This window comes from Sabethes cyaneus, chromosome 3, assembly GCF_943734655.1.
Source record: "Sabethes cyaneus chromosome 3, idSabCyanKW18_F2, whole genome shotgun sequence".
Lineage (NCBI taxonomy): Eukaryota > Metazoa > Arthropoda > Insecta > Diptera > Culicidae > Sabethes > Sabethes cyaneus.
The window spans coordinates 145,196,902-145,215,344 of record NC_071355.1 but is presented as its reverse complement, the minus strand read 5'-3'; the positions used below and the strand labels follow the sequence as shown (position 1 = coordinate 145,215,344).

At 42.1% G+C, this 18,443-nt stretch overlaps 1 protein-coding gene across 1 annotated transcript in view; it reads left to right on the top strand.

Annotated features, from left to right (window-relative positions):
* Positions 1-536: 536 nt before the first annotated feature.
* Positions 537-18,443, top strand: part of LOC128744517 (discoidin domain-containing receptor tyrosine kinase B) — a 672,699-nt gene continuing 654,792 nt past the window's right edge. The window contains exon 1 of the mRNA XM_053841578.1: positions 537-2,417. The gene's annotated coding sequence lies outside the window, so the exon portion shown is untranslated. The remainder of the gene's footprint in view (positions 2,418-18,443) is intronic.

Sequence of the window (18,443 nt, the reverse complement as noted above, 5' to 3'; positions counted from 1 at the left end):
ATGGCCGTGCACCACAGTAAATAATTAATGTTTTCCTTTACAACAACATTGTTGCGCACTCTCGTTGGCGATCGGGTTCTCCCGGAGAGGAACTGTCTGGTTAGCTGCATAAGAATGTAGGTATACAATAGACTAAAAGTAAAAGATAGAGAGAAAGAGCAAGGGCGAGCATAAACTGTTATGTTTTGGTTACATTTTGTTGCTTCCAATGCTGCGCGCTACATATGACACAAGGTGCAACATAGTTGCACTTTCTCTCGTTTGCGGGTGGAAGAGCGAGAGAATGACGTCGAAAATGGGAGAACAGAGAAAGTGCATTCCACGCGCGTGCTCTGTTTATGCTACGATGGATAGCACGAACCGTTGCGATTCGGACTCGCGTGTTCCCGGTATGTTGAGAGTTGCAGCTAGACGGCCGGCCGACCGAAAGCCCTTCAGTCAATCTTCGACGTTCGGTGCGTTTGGTTCAGCTGAGCACTGGGAAATTCAATCGGGCTGAAATCACGACGTAGTGGACGAGTCGCGCGCGGTCCCTCGCGGTTTTACATACCTGTTCATATACCATTGCATTGCATACAGAGGTGTAAGAAATTCATTGCAGAATTCAGTATCCTGTTGTAGCAGCAGCTAGTAACCTGATACACCACGGACATAGGTACAAACGGGTGTGTCGGAAGCCCACAGTGCAGCGGATACACAGGTTGAATGTTCCACAAATCACCGGTGTGGTGGCAAAGGAGGGCGGGCGGCTACAATAGCAGCAACAGGATTCAACCAGGGCCTAGAGCTGTTTGCCACAGTAACCAGTGATATTTGGTGGAAAATTCTTACATGGCCCTCGATCGATACGGCTTTCGTTTCTAGACCGGAGTGACGACGAGAAGGTGCGACGAAAAGCTTTCAGTGGCGGTTTTGTAACGTCGTTGTTATTATTTTTTAATTTGCATAAATTAAAAGAACCGAGCAGAAATGATAAAAGTGTAACGGTTTATGGGCACCGCTCACGAAACAACAGGACTAACCAAAGTGGAAGTTTTTTCCGGTCCTGCACGGCCTTCAACGTTCAAGTGGATTTACTGTAAGTCTGTGCTCGTGCTCGGTAGTGATTCACGGCACGGGAGGAACCTTTTCCAGTGTTGTTCTTTCAACAATCAATGCTCGAACATCTGGCGGTGAAATATATCGTTCCGGTGCGTTCGCTAGTAGTGCGTAGTGGAAAATTTTGCGTGGCGTGACAATCGGGAAAAACGGTGATATAATTTGTTTGAAACAAAAGTTTCATCGCGGTTTTCGGGAGAGGTGTAGAAAGAAAACGGTACCAGGACGAAGTCAGATTGCCCATCAGCAGCAGACAACAAGGCTCAAGCATTATTTATGTCAATTTACATTGCACACACCCCATTTGTAATTATCCGAACGCTGAGAGGCAAACCACTTCAGATTTCGAGTATACTAATGTGTGTTTGGCTAGTGTCGATGCTGATATTTGTGCCATAGTTCCGGGACCAACTGGCCTCATCGTCGGTGTTTAATATCAATTATAGTGCCATCGTATTAATTATATCAGCGGTGACACACAAAGTGCCCCCGAGGTTGCATTTTGAGCCTCCTGGTGGTGACCGGAATCCATGGAGTTTGGCCATGAATAAATCATCCGGTGTACACAGCTAGGCGCAGCTCGTAAGGAATTTTATTAATTGGACCTAGTGCGGTGCAGTGCGGTACGGTACGGTGCGGTGGCCAGCTTCTGCTTCGGAACCGGGTGCGATAAATTGATTCTAGCCGGTAATCCGAGTGAGAATGCCGTGTATGCTTAATTATTATTAGATCACGAGTAGCTGCGGTTGACCATAAAATCAGTGACCACATAACGCGATTCAGGATTCGGAATCCTAGTTCTAGTCCTCCTAGGAAATAGTTTGCAAGACCGGAACGGAATTTCTCTCAAGTGTATGTGTTTGTGTCTGTGCCAGTGATCGAGGAGATTTTTCGAGTGCTACACTGTCGAGAAGCACCAAATCCCCGATCCGATTAGCCTCGAGATCTGGAATCACTCAAGTGCTGTCTAGGCAGGAAGTTGGTACATGCGTGCGCTGATGTGTGGGTGTTCGTTCGTTACCATATCAATCAACGCAGTTTGGTGGCGTAAAAATTGCCCGATGAGCCGAGGAGAAATGCTTCAGTGATAAGATTATCTACTTACAAGATATCATTTTCGAAATTCGACCATCGCTGCCAGTGCTAAAGTGATTGAGTGCGGTGAAGATTCGATTTGATTTGGCGATACGGTGCTAGTGATAACAAAGTTGATGTGTTATTGATTGATTTTGCTTGGTTTTTTTTCGGGAAAACCTATCGAATAAGGTGCAAAAGGAGAAGAACAAGAAAGATTTCGGTCGCGTTAATCAAATCACAAGGTGAGTGAATATCAATGAAAACATGCAAGAAAAATTTCCAAGAAATTTCTGATGGTTGTTTTCTACCTTCTACCTAACCCAAACCAAATGGGGCAGGGCGAAAGATGAATCCCGGTAATCGATTCGCGATTATTCGTCTCAACCTTGGTACGTGAGCTGTGTGAGTTATTGTGGAGAAGAGAAAACATTTTATTGGCAGCAAACGATATCGGCAAATATTGACCGAATGTTGCCGCACGTTACGCCACGGCTAGCATTCCGGTGGGCCGTGACGGAGCGGAGATTCATGGTCTCGGCATACGAATACGATCCAAAACACTTGAGTCTCCTCAGTTGACTGTACGGGGCGAGCTGTTCGGAAATCACGGCAGCCGGAGGTTTACAAATGATTTCATTCACGGTTTTTTTTTCATCTTCTTTTTCCTTAAACGCTGTCCGCCGTGACTGCTGGAGTTAGCTGGTGATCACAGCGGATTATGCGTCATGCGGCGAGTCATCAGCACGTGCAAGTCTTTCGGTTTCTGTTGGCTCAATTTGCTTTCGATGGGCACGATCTTGGTTATCTTGATGAGAAAAACAAATAACTACACAGATTGTAATCATACCAAACATTGATTCATTAATGTGAAAACTTATTTGGATAGCTGGTTTTTTGCTCTCCTCATCGATGTTTATGACTTTATATTCTTATCGTATGTGAAATTTTAAGACACGAAAAAATATAATTGGACTATTTTTAATCCAATGTCGTTCAATCGATTGATATTCGTTGTTTCTGACAAACAAAATTTAGCTATAAACTTTTTGTCCCATTTTATGCCTTTCGAGAAATGGTTAAAAAACAAAAGAGTTAGTGTTCAATGTTAGAATTGGGATTTTTTCCACCTGAAGAGCGACGGTAAATCGTGAAGATTTTTAATCCTGTAGTTCTGTCGACTTTCTGTCTGTTGAACTGTCGTGCAACTATTAAAATGCTACTGCGAAATTCTATTTGAAATTCTCCATAGTTTAAATTCTAGATAAAAAAAACTTGGCAGTTTTTGCTATTGCAATTAGTTTTATGCAGTGCAAATTATTATCCCCTTAAGGACGGCTCGTTTTTAACATTTTTACCTTTGTTATAGTATATAACAAAGGTTTAGAAATTGGTCGAAAAACACGAAACTGGTCCGAGGCCCGGAGGGCCGAATCACATATACCGATCGATAGAGCTCGACGAACTGAGCAATGTCTGTGTGTGTGTGCAGCTCATTTTTTATCGCCTGTTTCTCGGATATGGCTGAACCGATTTATGCGTTATTAGTCTCATTTGAAAGGTATTATTACCTAGTATATCACTATTGAATTGCTTCGTGGTCCGATGTTTCGTTTAAAAGTTATAAGCAAAAATGTGAAAACTACGTGACACGATTTTCTCCGGAACCACACAACCGATTTCAATGATCTTAGTACCAAATCAAAGCTCTTGCTAAATTATAAAAATTTTCAGGAAGTTTTATTGAAAACAAACAAGTAGTTTAAAAGTTATGCTTAAAAACGTGTTTTGACAAGGTTATAATTATCGCCTGTTTCTCAGAGATGGCCGCTATTAGTCTCATTTGAAAGGTAATATAGCCGGATAGATCACTATTGAATGGTTTTTTGATTGGACTTTTAGTTTGAAAGTTATGAGCAATTGAAGTTACAAGTTGAAATTTACAATACTTTATAGCGATTTTAACCAAGATAATTTATCTAGTTTCAATTGTTTTAGTATTAAACGAGAGGTCTTAACACTGCAAATGTATTTACCAAATTTCATAAGGATTGGTTCTACTGGTCAAAAGATATTTAAAAATGATTGATGAAATTTATTCAAGAAAACCTTAATGACCAAACCTCAAAAAAAGAATAATATAGTAAAAATGTGTAATTTTTCAACGGATGTTTCTTTGCAGCAGTTAATTACTAAAATATAGCACATTTTCTTACACTTTTAGGGTGAGCGTGAATCTACCTAATAGGGTGACACAAATTTTTGATTTTTAAACGCGTCTAAAAAATAGCGTCTTCACAAAAATTCTAGAACACACTAAAATAAGCAACTTTGCTGCATATAGTAACTATCTATCTCTTACTGGTTGCGAAATTTAATGATTTGCTTAAAAACCTCTTTAAAATCAAGCAAAGCAAATCCATTGCTGTAAACGTCCTTCAGAACTTGACCCTTCTTTATCGACAGACTGCGCAACCGGTTATTAGAGTATGGGAAAATTACGGGGCTCGGGCAAAGATCCTATTAACTATGTAGCGGCACCGATCAGTCGAGATTCGAACATACGACGACTGGCTTGTTAGGCTAGCATTGTACCCCGAAGCTAACAGCCACTTTAAAATCAGTTCTGCTCAAAAATTCTGTACGCGATGTTTTCATTGCTTTCCTATGTTCTATAAATTTATTTAGTAGGTTAAAATACACTCTGAAGATTGGTTATCGCAAGGATGCTTATGGATGATAACTAGCACAGCGTAAATAAACAGTTGGATTAAGTTCCGAAGACGTGTCGATTTCTGTATGATCATTTCTAGCTTAAAACGCTAAATAAGCCATTTTTTACTCGGCTATTTTCGATTGGAATTGGAATTTGAATGTGAAAATAGTTTCTTTCTAAACCTAATATCCCGCATTTTGCACCTTACTGGAAACCGCAGTCTAAAAGTGCGACTGGCACAAAAAGTGCGACAATGCGAATGCTGTGAATAAGAAAGAGAAAGACTGACAACTGCAATGTTGCTGCTTTGTTTTGTCATATGCATTGGCATTAGAGAAAATAATCTGGATTAATCCAGGTACAGCTGCAAAGTACAATGCCGAATTTAAGATTTTTGCTTTCTGACCTAAAATAAACAATCTGACAAAATTTGGTTCAAATCCGTGAAAGTCGATTATGCGGTTATCGGATACTTTGCATGTGTTGACTCTAATAGATAATTTTTAGATTTCACATCTAAATAACTTAAGAACGGCTGGACCTAAGAAACAGTTTATATAAGAATTTAGTTCAATGTGATGCCAGTTTTATGAAAATTACAAATTCGAATACAAATCAAAAATAATATTTTAGCTGGAAATGCCCATATCAAATGACATATAAGATGGTATAACAAAGGTTCCTTTCAGCACTAGGTGGATCAATTCGGGTTTTTTCCAGAAAATCGCAACTATGAGACAACTACTTCTCAGAACGTATTCAACTATTGGTACATATGAAATGTAACTTTTAATGTTGTTTAACTTTCATACTTTATAAATCACGTAAACGATCGTAGGTAGTCTTTTTAGCAAAAGCCTAACAAAAGCTTTCACACTATTGTGTGGGCTAGTGCTTGAAAGGATATAAGCATAAGTATAGGATACCGCCCGTGTGCTGCTACTCCGTTATTGACCAGGACCGATGAAAATTGCAAAATTATGACTGAAAAAAGCATACTTGGGACAATACATTTTTCCTCATTGTGTAACCTTAAGGTAATGTAGCATAATGTGCCCCCCTTAAGAACAAATGGATATATCTCAAACGAGCTTCCCAAAATTAACGTTACAACTACACTCAAAATAATCTGTACATAACTAATGGTAAATTTCCATGTGAAAATCCATATGTTTATCATGTGCTACTTAATAACACAATCCATCCAGAAGTACACATAAAAATTATACGCATATGAATAGTGTGTGCAAATTTTAAAGATAATTGTTAAAAACACATAATTGATAACTGTTTGGCACATAAATTTCATTTACTGGGCACACTGCAAAAATCTATGTGTGGGACACATAGAAACTATACGAAAAGTTTTCTCAGTGTACGAATACATGTTAGTTTTTGAGCTGAAACCCTATTGCAACTGTTTACTTCTTTTAGTATTGTAGAATAAAAATGCTAGGAATTATTTGAAAACGACCTCTAAAATTTGGGTTTCTCGTTTATGCGGGTAATATGCTCCAGCTGCAGTATAATACGGTCCACGTTGTGTTTCGACTAGTTTTGCAGTTGATATGCCTACTCTATGTTGTAGAAAGTTAAACTCGCTTAGATACTGTCAAAATATTGTGTTTTAGTACAAAAAAAACCTAGTTTTGGTCTCCTGGGATAACTCTTCTTTTTTACATGGGGCATATTATACTGCAGATAGGGCATATTGCCCCGCATAGTTAAGCATCCTTGAATTTAGACGTAATAGGTAAATTATTCCGTGCATTTATATTCTACTATGCTAACTGAGGCTAATAGTGGCAATAAACCGTTACTATATCTAGGGGAATTGTGTATAACGTGCCCCCCCCTGGCCAATGTGCCCTACCTTCGTTTTTCCCTAATCAAGCGAAATTAAAATGCAAAACCACCCAGAATCCATAGTATTTGATGGAACTAGCCTACTATGCAAGTATGACAGTTGTCACATGCTGTAAAAACAAAACAAAAATTAATTTGTTTTTGAACAGCTTCCGATGTAACTTTTGGCGTCTTTAGCTGCAGTATAATGTGCCCTATGCAGAAAAGAAAAAGTGCACCAGAAGGCCAAAACTAGGTTTATTTTATATACACTCAAAATAAATTTCACGTCGAAATCATAGGGAAAGTTATGTGAATATTTTCCATCCAGCTTTTCCTGTAAGATTTACGTGATTTTCAAGTAGTTCGCACGCATACTAATGTGTTAACCTGAAAATCAGATAGATGTTATTATTTTTTCCAATAACAATCAACTGAAAGTCACGTCACTCCCTGTAGAGAAATTTACGTGATTTTTCACGTGGAAAGGACGTGTGGATTATTTTGAGTGTAAAGATACGATATTTTGAAAACAAAAGAAATAGTTTTACTTTCTACAAAATAGAGTTTGTCTGTCACTGGTAGAAATACTCGAATTGCCGCATTGGGCATATTATACCGCAGGTGGGGCATTTTACCCCGCGCAGACGAGAAACACAACATTTAGGTGCTTTTATTAAATAATTCCTAGCATATTTATTCCACAATACTAAATGAAATAAACAATTGCAATTGGTTGTCAGCTTAAATACCAACATATACTCGTAGTTGTCACGTTAATTTGGGAAAACGTAACAGAGATATATCCATTTATTCTTAGGGGGGGCACATTATACACAATTCCCCTATTTATCCGTATTTCTAGCTACATATGCAATGGGGCATATTGCACCATCGCGAGTGGGGCTTATTGGCCGCATTCGAGATGTCGGGAAAAATATAAAATAATTAAGCAATTTAAGCGTTTCTTACGGGTTTTTCGCCTGAGATAATGTTTTAGAACCTCACTTTACCCAATCGAATCGAAACAACAGGATATTTCTAGATTTTACCCACAAAAAAAGCTTACGGAAACGACGCAAAAAATTACATCGGAAGCTGTCAGAAAACAAATTTATTTTTCTGTTGGCTTGACAGCTAGTGACAACTGTCAAACTTTCATAGTAGACTGGTTTCATCGAATGTTGAGGTTTCTAGTTAATTTTGCATTTTAATTTACGCTAGTTTAGGAATAAACGGACTGGCGTATAGCCCATCTGGGGCGCATTATACACATTACCCCTATCAGGTCCCTGATCAATACCGATGCCGACTACGTCCGAATGCGGCTCCTGGTGGGATGGAAAGGAGAGTTAGTCCTCGGAAAGATCTCGCGAGATCTCGCGACATTTCGTCTTTACCGAAACCGTGCCAAAATCGAGACCCTCTTTGATATGAAAAAATTGAATGTAAATGCGTTAGAAATTGAGTAAATATTATTAAATCAACTATTGCAATCGTTTTATGCTTGAAAAGTCCCCCAAGAGCCATCCGTCCGGTGCAAGTAAGTTTTTCGCAACCAGCGGTAAGACGTAGTCCTACGGCAATAAAAATATTATTGTTAGAAACATTCTATAAAAGCATACTTTTGTTCATGAACACACTGAGGGCATCATTTTTCCGTCATTTAAAGCATGTATGCGGAAACTGACTGATATTCAAGCATATTTTTGTAAGGGAAATATTTTGTGTTGCCAAAAACGGATACTTTTGTTGCCAAATTCGAGGCATGCCAAAAACGAACCATGCCAAAATCGAAACCCTACTGTATTGGGCTATAAACTTTATTTGCTTATTTAGATCACCGTGACACTAATATTATTAGTTGTGAGGTTGTGTTGTGGTTGTGAGTGATGATGCAGAATTGACGCGTTATTACCAGCGGGGTGGTGTGGCTGTCAAACTACATACATTGTCCATGTCCCACTCATTAGTTTTAGTACTTTTGGTTCTGGTGCCTACTTGAAGGTTAATTCATTTTAAGACCACTGAAACTAATTAGAAGGCAGTTAAACACAACATTTTAGTTATAATTTAACTAATACTAGCTGATCTTTTCGGTGTACTGCCTGGTTCCAAATTGTCGCCGTCCATGGATGTTTAGTCCGCAAAATTATGACAATTCCACACCCCTGGTTATTACGTCTGATGACGGCCGAAGGAAAACAGTAGGCAGAAACGTCACACCAAATCAATAGTTTTTGATTTTCACCGAAAAGAATCAACAAGTTCTAATAATATTGGGTTATAAACGTTTATAAGACTTGACTCTTCTTTATCGACAGACTTCACAACTGATTATTAGAGTACAGGACAATAGCCGGATAGAAAAATATCAGTCACCTCCAAAATCCATCAGCGTTAACTCAGGAGTTGTAGAAACTGTCCGAAGGATTGTCCGAAAAACTCTGTGACGCGAGTTACTGCAAAGTGCAAGCCCACTGACTGCCCACCAAGTGCGAACCAAGTGTCGCATCGGAGTAGACCGGAGGAGACTAGCCGGTAGCCAGAATTCGAGCTCGTAAACTGTACTACCAGTTGACAACCAAATTCTGTTCGCGACAAGGTTCCTAGCAGATTAAACTTTGTTGTTGACAAAAGCTCACAAGAAAATTCGTGGTTTGGCAAGAGATCTGTTCATGAGGTAAGAAAACCAGCCTTTTTGTAACGTATCCGTCGTTGACCATAAATTTGTATGTATACAGAAGAAAGTGCGGTTAAACACGGAGTTTACCCTTCATTAAGTCTCGTGATGGTCTAGTTACGTTTTGATCGTCCCCAGTTCCATCCAATAGAGAAGTATTGGGTGTTAAGCAAACAGCAACGTTCCTCATATGGCGCGCCATGGCGGTAGGTTTCGGGGATTACCATGGAAGACTGCACAGGCAGCTTCTCAAGCCTTGCAAGGAGAGTATTGTGATCTATCCAATCAAACGTCGCTTTCAGATTGGTAATTTGCACTTTTTCATTCATGTTGCGCAGACAGAACAAGCTGAAATCGGCGAGATGCGTAGAGACTGAACGTTTTGCAAAAAATCCTAAGCTAGGCTAAAGAAATGTAGTGTTGATAGCTAGCCAACAAAGCGTCGCTCACGGTTATCTCAAGAACTTTAGAGTTGGATCAGAAGCTTACGTGTATCACCCTGCTTGTGTACAAAGAACATAATTGGATCTTTCCAACCATGGGATAGGGAACTTACGCTGCTGGATTGAAACAATGGTGAAAGAGGTCCAGCGAGAATAGTAGAACACTTTTTCAAAATGAAAGATGGAAACCCGTAAGATATGGCTACTAACGAATATTTTAATTCATAATAATAATTTTTTTTCAAGTTGAGCATTTCAAGCTGATAACTGCGATTCTTTTGATTTTCATTTGATTGTAGCCTCCCAGTTGGCCTCAAGGTACAACACTTTCCTAACAAGCCAGTCATCGAATGTTCGAATCTCGGCAGGGAGAGGTCAATATGGTTGTAGCACTATCCCGTAATGGTGCTGTACTCCAACGGCCGGCCGTGAAATTTGTCAATAAAGAAGGATCAAGTCTTAGAAAGACGTTTAAGACCAAAGCGCCATCTGTTGGAAAGCATGGGAATGTCTGGTATTGTTCCTTTGTTTCTCGTGCTGTGCGTACTTTCTGCGTTGGAATCAGTGCATAGAAAAGATTTCGATTGTAATTAAAGCCCCTAACTTACGGTTATACATAGTCCTTCGTCAAAAATAGACTGAGACTGCTTGGGGCCCAAAAAAAATATATTTCTTCTCTACTGAGCAATCATCATTTAAGAAGCAAAATTATTTGAATATCTGTCATTCAAATTATGTAATCTACTCAGCATCTCTTCCCGATATCACGGCGGGCGGCGGTTACAAATTGAAGCGATTTCTAACGTGGCACTCATCGGGACAAAGAACCCGGTAACCTTGTCAGATTTGTTTGAAACCGAGACAAGCACGGAACAGATCTTCTTATATCAATTGAATTCATAAATCATTGTCCCCGTCTGGGATGCCGGGCCTCGGCAGGCGGAATGATGCGACAGCCTGAGAGCGAGTCTCGAGAGTTTCTGTCTCGGTGTATCCCACCCATACCGATCTACGTTAAGTATATAACAAAAAACAATCACCATTATTATTATTATGAGCCGCCGTTACCGCTGCAATCTTTCTTCCTTTGATTGATAAAGATTTCCTACTTCGAGGACAATCGACAACTGTCGCTGCCATTATTGCTCTGTGTCCCTTTTGCTCTAGAGTTATGCAGTTCATGTGGGGTGAAATACCGAAGTCTGTCATTGCGGAGCAATACTTGAACAAGCAGCCAGAAATTCGTCAACAAACACATAGCAATAGAGGAATATCTTTCAATGCTCATTAAATTTATCACCGGGGGAATGCAGAACGACACTGTTAAGTGATTATAAACAGATACTTCATAACGTCACCGCAAGCAGGAGCAACGTTCTGAGTCAGGAAATCGGTACCTATGCTCTTAGTCCTGGGGCTTGTACGGTGCATCCATTCCATAGTCATGCATCAACCGCAGCAGGGTCGTATGTTGTGCAACGGATGATGACGAGGACATGATGACATTCGGCAGCAGCAGCAGCAGTAGCAGAAAAAGGAAGAAACAGATAAAGAAGAAACGTAAGCAAAAACCATGGAATGGAAGAGCATAATTGAGCTCACGAATAAACAATATGATTGCGAGAGGAGTTTTATTTTGATTTTCGGAATGTTTACCATGGTTCTGGTTTGTTTTTGTTTTTTTATTCTTTTATTATTACGTAGCGTGTTGCAAGCAGCCGATATCTCAATTTTTCAATCAGCGTCTGCGTCTGTATGATTTGTAGCACAAGGGAAGAATCTGTATTATTTATTTGTAACAATATCGAATAATTTACGAAGTTGTAAATTTCCATCGAGTCGTCGAAACCGGGTTCAGTAATAGGATTTTATTCATTTCTAAATTATTTATGGACTATACTACTATTAGTACCTAGATAGTTCAAAGTTGTTGGACAAAAACTTTAAAATGTTTAAACTGTGGTGTTTACTTTGAGTAAGTTGATTGTAACTAGTTTCTAGTTATCTAAGTCGACAGATCAAATGTGCATTCGATACTAACTGATTTAGACTTTAGCAAGTTTAAATTGCTGTATAATGAACGAAACACGACGTTGGAATGAAACTACAATTTTAAAATTATAATTGAATGCTTCAAACAATGAAACAACTTTGTTCTGTTTTTCCTGTTATACTCTCTCCCCTCCTCGTTCGCTGTGACAGAGTGTTTGAAATTAATTGCTCACTTTCGAGTTTACTACCGTTTATGGTTGTTTCTCTATTTTCCAATCTCGCATTGTCTGCATTTAATCATTTGGAAACGGAAGACGGAATACGGCACGTGTTGAAAGTGAAATCATCAATGCTAGAATTTTCGTTTCGCTTGATTTCCAATTGAAGCGAGGAACTAACAAAACAACACTTGTATGTGCACGGTCGGTCAACCGACCAATGTGCACGGGGAAGGAGGAAGTGCAATGCACAACGACGGTGGCGGCGGAGGAAGTGGAATAAAAAAGCATTCCGTCCCACCGCTTGCAATGGAACAGATCGACGACGTTGTGGTCAACCGCAAGAAATAACATGACCTGAAAGAGAACGGAACAAATCGTAAATTAATTGAATAATTTCATTATGACAAACATGACGACGGATGAATGGCCATCCACGGAACCGACAGCGACGTCCCGCTGCGGATGTGATGTGCGGAGGTTTGCTTAGGTGGGACCGGGCGTTGTTTTATGCGCTTTAACATCTTTTTAAACACCGCATCATTTTCCTCCTCCTTCGTGTCAATTCGTGAGCGACGGAGTGTCTGTCGTTTTCCTATTTTGATGAGAGATGTCTACCCTGCCCGTTTCCGTTGCCGCTGCCGGTGGGTGGTACGCTGGAAACGGGCGGGGGCGGGGGCCTCTCATAAATTTGGCCATATTTGAATGTAACTTTTTTATAGCTTTCCACTTCCAAAGCCGTAAACAAATCATTGTGCGGAGAAAAATCGGCAACTGTACGGTTGATAAATATGCGATAAATTCACAGCTTTGTAAGCTAATGTGTTCGTTTATTTGGCGATTCAAGTTTTGATGATGGTGTAGAATAAGGATCAATTTTTTCAAGAGGTTTATTGCGGGTGTTTTAAATCAACGGAAGTTCTACCAGTTTATGCCAGAGGGAATTTGAACAATAACAAATTTACAGCTGTGCACAGGAATTGAAAGGAGAATAATCTTAGTGGCTTCGTGGTATCTTCAAGAGTCATGTTGAAGCTCACTTCGTTTAAACTAAATCGCACATCGCCTTGAAATCCACGAACGGTCAATCCACGGTGATGTGCCAGGTTTATCCGTTCTATTAGTATATCTAACAGCAAACATTTGATAAATCGCTGATAACTGCAATTAGCTACCCAGTAAGAATTTGTCGCACGACGTCGGACAGACGTCACGTAGGCACTTGGGGTGGCCAGAGCTATGTTTAACACTTCCTCTCAGTAACCTTCCCCATTTCATGCCCAAATGGACGAATATGAAAAGATGAATTTCGACATGTTCTTCAGCTCTTTCGTGGAATTAGTGATCAGTTGCATTTCCTTTTTGGGCACGAATTCATTGGAGTAGATCCTCGGTTTACCTTTCGCCCAAAATTTTTCTATCGGCCGCAGTTGGTGGACGTTGTGAAGGTAGGCGAGTCTCGTTACAACGCTATCTTAAGCTGATCTTAAGCTGGTCCATCTCCTCTAGTGATCTCTTGGTATAGAGACACGAAGCCAGATCCGGCCAAAAACCACATTCTACCAGTTCACCGCGTTTCTTTCGCCACTTGGGAGTAATAGAACAGCCGCTTGCATATTCCCCTCTCGCTGATCATCAGCCACAGAAGACCTTTTTCAGGAACTTGGTGTGGGCGATATATTTGGTGTTATTATGTACCTCCTTAGTGGAGGACGTAGCTTTCCGGTTCTCCGTCAGTCGCTGCCGTTCAGCGTCAACTAGGTATCATCCGTTATGACCACAAAGTTGCGCTTCGCCAAAAAATGTATTTCACCAGTACCTACAGCAGCTCTTTCTAGGTGACTACCTGTTGCTCAGAGACGGCCGACCTTAACTAATGCTTCCGCATGAAAATGTCCATTTTGTCCAGATACTTCCTCTCCATTTGGCCGGTTTCTCTGACCTCCCGGCCCAAGCCGCGTAGCGGTGCTTCCTCTTTAGCTTCTGCTATACTGTTGGGTGCCCGAAACCAGGTTTCTGTTCGATGCTCTTGCTTTTCTCCACAAAGGAGAGGATGTTGTTAATATCGGATCGGCTATATTATCCAGGAGACACGAAATTCCTCATGATGTCGAGTTTTTTCGCTCCGGGATGAAGCTGACAGTACGAGCAAAGCATCGTATAGTTGGTTGACTGTTTCCCATGGCTGCTGGAAATAAACCGATAATACTGTCAAATTTTGTTTGTACACAACAGGGTTGCTACGATTGGCGATGCATAGGTGAATTCACCGCCAGGTGGTGGGGTAATTTCATAACGTTCCGTTCCGTTAATTAGCCTGACGTCTTATGACAAGGCCTGCGCAGTATGATTTCTCCATCTGTTTCGGTCCATGGCAACTGATCTCCAGTTCCGCGGGCACCCAATGCTCGCCAGATCTCGCTCCACCTGGTCTTGCCACCTCGCTCGCTGTGCCCCTCTTCGTCTTGTTCCTACCGGATTTGATGCGAATATAGGATAGTTATAGTTATATATTTGATGCGAGGATAGTTGTCCGGCATTCTAGCAACATGTCCTGCCCAGCGTATCCGTCCAGCTTTAACCACTTTCTGAATACTTGGTTCGCCGTAGAGACGCGCGAGCTCGTGGTTCATTCTTCGCCTCCATACACCGTTCTCTTGCACTCCGCCAAAGATGGTTCTTAGCACCCGCCGTTCGAAAACTCCGAGTGCTCGTAGGTCCTCTTCTAGCAGTGTTCACGTTTCGTGCCCGTAGAGGACAACCGGTCTAATTAGCGTTTTGTACAGTGTGCACGGGGGCTCAAATTGTTCGACCGCAAGTGTTTGTGGAGTCCGTAGTAGGCCCGACTTCCGCTGATAATACCTCTTTTAATCTCACGGCTGGTACTGTTGTCCTCTGTTGCCAGCGAGCCAAGGTATACGAACTCGTCGACTACCTCGAACTCAACCCCGTCGATTACCACGGTACTGCCCAAGCGAGCCCTGTCGCGCTCGGTCCCGCCCGCCAGCATATACTTCGTTTTAGACGTATTTATCTTCAATCCAATCTTCCCTGCTTCGCGTTTCAGTTCTGCCGACAGCATCCACGTCGTCAGCAAAGCAGATAAATTGACTGGATTTATTGAAAATCGTGCCCCGCATTTCGATCGCCGCTCGCCTTATAACACCTTCAAGCGCAATGTTGAATAGCAGACAGGAAAGGCCATCTCCTTGTCGAAGTCCCCTGCGAGATTCGAATGGGTCCGACAATCCACCCGAGATTCTCACACAGCACTGGATCCCATCCATCGTAGCCATGATAAGTCTAGCAAGCTTACCCGGAAAGCCGTTTTCGTCCAAAATTTTCCATAGCTCTTGGCGGTTTACGCTATCATATGCGGCTTGGAAATCGTTGAACAGGTGGTGCGTGGGGACTCGGAATTCACGGCACTTCTGGAGGATCTGCCGCAGGGTGAAGATTTGGTCTGTTGTAGACCGACCCTCCATGAAGCCGGCCTGGTAACTTCCCACAAATCTATTGGCTATTGGCGATAGTCGATGAAAGAGGACTTGGGACAGCACTTTGTAGGCGGCATTCAGGATAGTGATGGCTCGGTAGTTCTCACAATCCAGCTTATCACCTTTCTTGTAGATAGGGCAGATAACCCCGTCTTTCCACTTCTCCGGTAGTCGTTCCGTATCCCAAATCTTAACAATCAGTTGATGGAGACAGCCGGCCAACTTGTCCGGGCCCATTTTAATAAGTTCCGCTCCAATGCCATCCTTTCCCGCTGCTTTGTTGTTCTTCAGGCGCTGGATGGCTTCTTTAACTTCCCTTATCGATGGGGATGGCACATCTTCGTCGCTTGCTGCACCAATGTGGTCACTTCCTCCGCTATCATGGTCTTCCGCCTGCACGCCTGCATTCGCTATAGGTGTTCATCGTAGTGCTGCTTCCACCTTTCGATCACCGCACGGTCGTCAGTCAAGATACCTCCTTCTTTATCTCTGCACATTTCGGCCCGCGGCACGAAGCCTTTGCGAGATCCGTTGAGTCTCTGGTAGAACTTCCGTGTGTCGTGAAAGCGGTACAGCTGTTCGAGTTCTTCGCACTCCTTCTCCTCTTGGTGGCGCTTCTCCTCCTTGAAGAGTCGGGTTTGCTGCCTCCGTTTCTGTTTGTATCGCTCCACATTCTGACGGGTGGCTCTACGCAGCATTTGTACCCGCGCTGCGTTCTTCTCAGCCAATATCTGCTGGCATTCCTCGCCAAACCATTCGTTACGTCGATTCGGTGTCACACTGCCTAGGACGTTCTCCGCTACGCTGTTAATGGCTGTTTTCACGGCATTCCAACAGTCCTCAAGAGGGGCTTCATCCAGCTCACCCTCTTCCGGCAGCGCGGTTTCGAGAGATAACGCGTAGTTTTCGGCGACCTCCAGTTGCTTCTGTCGCGCTAGATTATACCATGGCGGGCGGCGGTATCGTATGTTGTTCACAAGAGATAGTTTTTGACGTATCCTTACCATCACCAGGTAGTGATCCGAATCAATGTTAGCGCCCGGATAGGTTCTGACGTCGATAATGTCTGAAAAGGGCCGACCATCTATCAGAACGTGGTCGATTTGTGATTCTGTCTGGTTGGGTGATTTCCAGGTGTACCGATGGTAGAGGTTATGCTGGAAGAAGGTACTACGTATGGCCATGTTCTTGGAGGCGGCGAAGTCGACAAGTCTTAGGCAAGTCGACAAGTCTTTCGGTCGTTTGCGGGTGTGCGCTGAACCGTCCAATCACCGGTTTGAATTCCTCTTCCTGACCAACCTGAGCATTACAGTCCCCGATGATAACTTTGACATCATGTCTTGGGCAGCGGTCGTATTCACGCTCCAACTGCGCGTAGAATTCGTCTTTGTCATCATCGGTACTTCCGAGGTGAGGGCTGTGCACGTTAATTATGCTTATATTGAAGAATCGGCCCTTGATTCCTAATCTGCACATTCGGAGGTTGATCGGCCACCACTCGATTACCCGCTTCAGCATCTCGCCCATCACTATAAAAGCTGTGCCCAGCTCGTGTGTATTGCCGCAGCTCTGGTAGATGGTATGGCCATCTCTATACGTACATACCATCGTTCCTTTCCAGAATACCTCCTGCAGCGCTACGATGTCGAACTTGCGGCTCTTCACTTCTTTAGAAAGCACGTGGGTACTTCCGAGGAAATTTAGAGACCGACAGTTCCATGTTCCTAATTTCCTAATTTGCCGATTGTTCCGATTAGAGTTATTATTATTACTTACGGAGTCCATTGCTTTGGTTTTTTTAGTGGTTCAGGCTTGCAAAGCCCGCAACCAACCCCACAGTATCGCCGGAGGGCCAACGTAGCTCGAAGGAGCCCTCCTCCCCTGTCAGCATACGACCTTGGTTTCCACCGGGTTTGGTTACCCGATCTCCACCGAGGTTGCTCGTATCCCGGCTGGTACCACGAGTGGGTAGGGGTGGCAGCTGCTAGGTAAGAGGCTGTGAACTACTGTGGGGTCTATTTTATGCCCAGTGCACAAGGCACCGATGGTACGCATTACCAAGCCGTTTACCAACCGTTATTACCAGGGGTAATTGCATAAAAAATCGTTAAAATCGGTCATGAATTAGGAGTTCATTGTATCATACATACATTATCATACATACAATTTGTATGTTTGTATGTTTGTAGATATGTTCCACCATAACTCCAGAACGCCATAACCGATCTCCACCAAACTTGGCACACATGTTCCTTGATATGAGTTATGACAGAATCAGCACTGGGGGGTTGATAAGAGGGGGGAATGACGTCAGGATGTCACATGAAAAAATGTCAAATGAAAAATTTATTCGTGGAATTATAATTTAGCTTTCATTTTAAGATGCAACTATTGAAGGTTTCGTTAAATAGTTAAATTTTTTGAATGATAACTTTTTTTTAACATATGTGTGAACAGGCCTCATTTCTTCTTCTAGCATGCACTTTCCATTAAGGCTTTATAGAATATGCGGTACACCACTCATGAGCTTCTTGAGCACCGTCCTACCTAAAAGATTTTTGCAACCGTAAATAGCAGTCGCACAAACTTCTGAGGGGCTATGGGGTGCTATTTATATTTTTTACGAGTGTTTTTACCAGGAATATTTTTTGTTTAAGTTCGGGGCAAAATGCACCCCGTTACTCGGGGCAAAATGCACTGCACTGCTGTCCGAGACCCGTGTAATCGACCTTCACGGATTTGAACCAAATTTTGCAGGTTTTAATTGTTAATGACTCACTGCCAGGCCTATACATTGAATCAAAATTTAAAATGAGGTACAATTAAAATATCAATTTCAATATCAAATAAGTTTCGGATAGTTTTACTGTGCATACA